This window comes from Platichthys flesus, chromosome 12, assembly GCF_949316205.1.
Source record: "Platichthys flesus chromosome 12, fPlaFle2.1, whole genome shotgun sequence".
Taxonomy (NCBI): Eukaryota; Metazoa; Chordata; class Actinopteri; order Pleuronectiformes; family Pleuronectidae; genus Platichthys; species Platichthys flesus.
In genome coordinates this window covers 16101984-16108520 of record NC_084956.1, presented here as the reverse complement: position 1 = coordinate 16108520, position 6537 = coordinate 16101984, and positions in this window count along the sequence as shown.

Genomic DNA, 6537 nt, shown 5'->3' with positions numbered 1-6537 from the left:
TGTTCTTGTTGCACTTTTGTCAAAGTGCTGCCTTGTTTGAAAAAGCAGCAGCAGCAGGAGGACTCCAGGGCCACAAGTGGGTTGCAAAGGGAAGCTTTCAGCTCCGTTGTTCCTCCTGTGCCCTCCTCTCCTCTAAAACGCCCAGTCTGTCATCATCCACACCCGAGTGCTTCTTTATGGTTTGGCCTTTAGTGAAATGGTCCATTGTGCATCAGTGTATGAGCTCACGAGCCCTCTGTGGCCCCCGGGGAAATCATCTGTCCACACTGGAGCAACAGTACAGTTAAGACAAATATGTCGGTGATCACTGGCTTTTTGATTCAAGACAATAAATCATCTCAAATCGCCTATATGTTTAGATTGTGTTCCTCAGGATGCTTGAGGGGTACAAAATTGTCCCGCCTTGATCATATTTGCCTTTTATCTCAATCCTGATGAATTGTGGCTCCAAATCCTCCCTCGAGGCTAATGTCCCCCATGAAACATGTATGTCCACAGGGTAGAACACCATGCACCCCCCCTCCCCAAGGCCCCACTAATCACCTCTAAATCAGATGCCTTCAGCACTTTCACAGGACAACAGTGTGGCCACTGTTCAACCCTGAGGCAGATCACCATACACAACGAGAGCAGGAGGTATCTGTAGCTAAATTGGAGCACCATATGTTTTTTTTGGGGATAACAGTTTTGCCTGATATGAGCACACACACACACACACACAGGGAGGGAGAGAGAATGGAGCCTGAATGGCTCAGGGAGAAAGAAAACCCTGGATCTTCTCACTGCACAGGCTTAAATTTGAAAGCCCTGTAAGTGTTACGGTCACACACAGAGCTTCTTCAGCTACACTAAATGTTCAGTACCCTGCATTGGACATATATTATAAAAAATAGCTTAAAAACCCAGCCTGAACAGGTTGTTTGCAGATCTGACGTGCTTCTTCTACATCCTCATCGATTCCAGGTGGGTTTCAGCGCAAACTTCAGTTAAACAAAATGCGAAAACACAATTCAAACATCAGTTATATAAAGATATAACCTGAAGTCTTACTGTCACCATGAAGTTGCCAGGCAACCCGCAGAGACTCGAGGGAGTGACAGCATATGGACACAAAGCATTGTCGGACACGGCCGCTTGTCAAGCCAAAAACTTGTTTTTACACTTTCTTTGTGCAGATTAAACAATGAAACATAACGTGTTAATTTGTGAGCTTCAGAGATGCCAATATTGGCAGATTTAGTTGGATAGAGCTGGTGCACTTTTCACTTTATACACTAAGACATACTCCCAGACTGCTGGCTGTGGCATTATATTTATTCTACCAACAGTATATTTAAAAAAATATTGAACTATTTCCCTTAAGAAATCAAAAGGGAGAGGATTTGAAAGAAGATGCAGTGTCATGGATGACTCTGTGCAGTTTCAGACAGGAACGCTATCAGCAACAGAGTTGTTGTGTTGATGTGTTCTGACAGTGACAGCAGAGGGGATCTGCTGTCACTCTGAATGTCTCAGCCCAGCAGGCCAGGCAACCAATAAATCCAAGAAGAAGATGGAAGATGAAGATATTCGTCATTGAAAATTGCAACTTCTGTGTCTAAATCTACTTCATAAAGGGCCTTACTGCACGGGGTGATACTAAATATATTGACTCTGGGTCTTGTGCTGAATTGTGATATCGCAATGAATTATTCTGCCATGGCAAGCGAATCGCAGTTTGCATTTCAGAGAGAAAAGGTGAAGGTCAGTGATGGGCGCATCAGTCACATTCAGACGGTTGCTGCACTGGAGATAACGCTGGCTCCTGCTGAGGAGGAGAACGCCTCGAACATCCCCTTTCAGCAGATGGGGGTGTGTTTGCAGGACAGAGGCAATTAAGCCACCTATAATCCTCCATCTGCTTTCCTCCTCCATCGACATCCCATCAGCCAGAAACAAGGTTGCCCCCAAAACCGGAAGACACACAGCAAAATAAGAAAAGCCCTGACAGAGCACAGAGAAACTAAATCAACCCTGTCAGCAATTTTTTTTCCTTTTAGTTGCAAGCACCTATTCTTTCCCTTTTCCTCACCCACACCTGCTTCTTTTCAGAGCTCTTTCCTCTTAATTATTAATCTTTTGTTCACAACAGAGATGTGGGCATCATGTGACTTAAAGATAAGTGTGGGCGTACAAGGCGCTCTTCTTTGGCAAACATTTCGTCACCATCCAGATTCTAGTTTGTTCTCTGGTCATGGTGCCACATTAGGAAGACATGAGGTTAAAGTGACTAAACGAGAAGTGAACCAGCAGAATGATAGCTAACAGAGCAGCAAGAACCTTCAACAGCCGATAGGTCTGAGCAGAAAATACATAGCACATCCTGCGATCATGCTCCAAGTCTGTGTGTCTGAGGAGAGTCTTATGGGTGTCAGTATGATTCACGTGAAGTGTTTGACAGGATGTCAAACAGCATCTGACACACTTCTCCAATGTCACGGTAAAAACTTTTGTAACTTTCCAAAACTGACAATCTGACAGTCGTACCTACTTCGCTCAGTGATTGAGGTGAGAAGGTGTGTTTGGATTTGAACTCTTCTGTCAAGTCCGGAGACAGCAGCCAGTTTGAAAGTGTGTGCTGATGTTCCCATTTAGGTACACAACCAAATAACAAAAGTTCAACATTCAGAGTTAATAAGTTCAAACATGCTCAATGTTCGACAAAGTCCATAAAGGTACGAAGCAGTGATAAAGGAAAAATGTGACTTAAAGAAATCTTTGGGTGCTGAAGTACCTTGTCTCAGTCGGATCAAACTGAACCATGGTTTGGTTCGTTTTTGAGGTGAAGCGTTATTTGGACCAATTGCAGAATTTCGAAACAGCATTAAACCATAGAAGAAGAAAAATATGTTGTCTGGACAACAAGAGCGAAACCATTGTTAAGTATAGGAACAAGGTTCAGCCTACTAAGCTGATGATGACATACGTACGTCGTTCAAAAGTGTGCTCCCTCTAACAATATCAAAAATAATGTAAAATAGATTTGACGCTTGGTTCAGACCATGGTCCAGACTTAAGTTTCGAAAACACCCTCAAAGTTTTGTCTTAAGCAGTCAGTGCTTTCTACATCCTGCAACATTAACTACAATTACCACAAGGTTATTTGAATACATGAATGAAGCATGGCTCCCACATGGCAAAATCACTGTTTTTCAACTTTGCCAATATGTCCTAAGAAAAAGAACAAAAACTTTCCACTGTTAAAACAGCTCCCAATCCCTGCAGAAACCTACCTCCTTGATTGGATTTCATTGGTGCTGAACCGACCTTGCCTCCAGGCCTCCGTTGTCACTGATGAATGTGACGGTCTCACATTCACTCCCCCGTGTTTGAATCAGGCCGATTTCGGTACGGATGGACAAAACCGAGCAGAGAGAAAGTCATGATGACTGAGCACAGACTGAACATTATGAGACCATCTGCTGGATTCCTCTGCCTGTCTGGGAAAGACATGACATTTGCTGGCTCATTTGAGCTGTCAATCACATTCACAAAGTGTCTGTAAGTCACTGTTGTGAATATATGGATTATGTGGATTTTAATGTGCTTCAGTTACTACAAATGTAGGATAGAATAAAATAAATGTGTATTGTTGGATAATTGGCTATTATCTATCAAATAAAAAACTGACAATTTATGCATGGTGGCTTCAAATCCTCAGTGTATGACACTCCAGAGGGTGTATGTGTGTGTGTATGTGAATATATATATATATATATATATATATATATATATATATACAGTATAAATGCTAGCCTCACTGTCTTGTGGGACAAACACAGATACAGAATCTGTATTATGGGACAAACATCCAGTGTTGTCAGCAGAACCAGGGTACCCTATATATCATACACAGGTTGCCTTTCCAGCGCCTATCTGCCCCAGGGAGAGTGTACAGCAACAATACATGATTGTTGCCATTGCCACAAGTGGTGCGTTGACCTTGTGCAGTAGTAAGAGGTCACAGGGAGAACAGTTCCTGCCTCAGGACTAATCCTCCAAAAGCTAAACAGCCTGACGAGAGGAGACAGAAAGAACATACCAAGCATTCATGTCAATCAAATGAATTGCCTCTACACTATTTATAGCTGTATTTAGCACCTGGCACTGCGTTACCGCTCGCTATTTATGTTAAAAAATAAATTAAGTCCTGATTCAGTGAACTCCAGAATGCATACTCACCAGAATGACCAAGTCCCAGAGGAGATGGAAAATGATTCACTCAGCTGGAGAAAAAAGAGAGCCCTCTAATGTGTGGTCATGTTCCTCCACTGAAATAGAAAGAGGCTTTTCTCCCTCTGAGCTGTATGGAGGTTTATTCTATCCGGCACTCTATCCGGGGGCTGCAGCCTTACTGTCTCAATGCTCTGCAGGAACACAGGCTGAGGGGTCAGTGCATTAGTAGCTGTTACTCTGCGAGTCCACACCCCAGAGAAAGCATGAGTGTAGTAGTCATGTTAGGGGAAGGGTTTGAGCGCTGCATTTTGCTCACAGATCAAACATGTCTCAGCATAATAAGGTCAAATAATGCTTACCAAACAAACGACAGCCCAGTAAGTAAAATACATTTTTAGCGGGATACTATGCTGATTGGCTGATTAGAAAACGATATAGTCGACGGGTCTCCACTTCCTCCTACTGTGCAGAAATGAAACCAACATTTTCCTGACAGGTAAACTGCCATCTTGTGCCATCATTTGGTGACAGATTCTGAATAGTAGTGCTGGGGGGTGGAGCCATAGTAGTGAGGTCCAAGACCATACACACACCTGACCAAGCACAAGTCAGTCCAAGCTGTCAATCAAAACCTGGTTTTCATAGCATCAATTAACTAATTTAAACATTTTTTTAGATAAATGAGCACTTTATCTGACTTTTGAGTTTTATTCATGTCCCAACCATTAATATGGAGAAGGCAGAATTATAACCAATATTGCAGCAAGCCCCCAGGAGGCAATCAAGATGCTTTGGCATGTCGTCCATCTTTATTTACAGTCTCTACGGGAAGCACACAACAAACTATGAACCAAACACATATCAAATTCTTTGGTGTTTAATGTTTTGGCTTAATTACACGTGTACACATTAGTAAACAAACAACTTTATGTTTATTTGAGGTTTTGGATTCTATGCTGATCAACAATCACTCCCAGTCTTAGCTCTGTTTTGGTCTCCACCATATAGAGTCTATGGTCTGCACTAACTGCTGTGTTGGGTGATAACTGATGGTTAGCCTGGTAAGAAATGGTTACTAATGATACAAACAAATTCAACACATTACGTTTATAATCGTGATAAAAAAAACTCATGCAAGCCATATGCTAAAAAATTTGTGTGGAGAGATTCAACATTTGATGCCTGTACTAAAAGTGGAGCACAGTTTTAGCTTGTGCAGTAAGAGAACTATCCCTTTTGAGAGATAATCATCGTGTGATAAATATCACTCTCACATGTATCTTGATTGATCACTGGCAGAGGCACTTGGTCTCCCGGCATGCACTAGTGGCTTAGGCAATCAGTGTGGCCATTGCAGCACTTGATGAAATGCCTTCCGAAAAGGCCATCTCTTCACATTTGTAAAAGTCACCTTCCATTATCGTCCAATTGTGTGAGTCAGGTGTTCTTGAGCTCTGTAATGTTATCTCTTACAAAAGTGGCAGGACCAGCCTGACATTTGTAAACAGACACTTTACTTCTCGTTCCCTCCATTCGATGTCTTTATGACCAATCAGATACGGCTGCTGTTCTCCAGTCAGCAGGGCTCACGGTGAGAAGCCTTCCAGAGCTGCACTCATCTCTCTGGTTAAATACCACCGTGTCAACGCGCTGGTATTCCACAGATCATCATGCGTCTCAGGCTTCTCTACCAAATGTGAACCTAGATAACATAGACTGGACTGATAATAACACAGCAGTGAGACTGGTTAGGGGCTGATTTTTGTGTGGGTGAAATGCAGCCATGTGTAATTGGCAGAGAGAAGTGGAGTGTGAAAACCGAAGGTGTGAAAGACAAGCAGCAGTCCTCTGAGCATATTGGAAACTCTGCAATACTCTGCAGTCTGTTTTGATTTTAATGATCAGACAAGAGTCTCAATTTATTTGATTTACACGAGCAAGAACCAGTTTCATTGTTTTCTGAGTGAACCACTTACCCTGGACATGTAATCATTACCATATCATGATAGATGATCCCAATCTTTATTACAGGTGTTCCTGCTGTTTTTCATATTTACAAGCTACTTACTGTTATATAAAAGACGACAGACTGTTGACAGATTACCCTTTCCACACTGGAGGAAGTAAATTATATCTGGGCCCTCTGGAAATGAGGTCGATGTGAGCGTCAACCTAGAACATGTGGACTGTAAAACCAAAACAATGAGCTGAAGGATGACTCTTTCCTGATTAAACCACCAGAAAATATCTGGAAAATCGGCTACAGATAATTCTCTGTTTGCATTCCTCATATGAAGAACAGGAGCAGGAGATTAGCCAAAT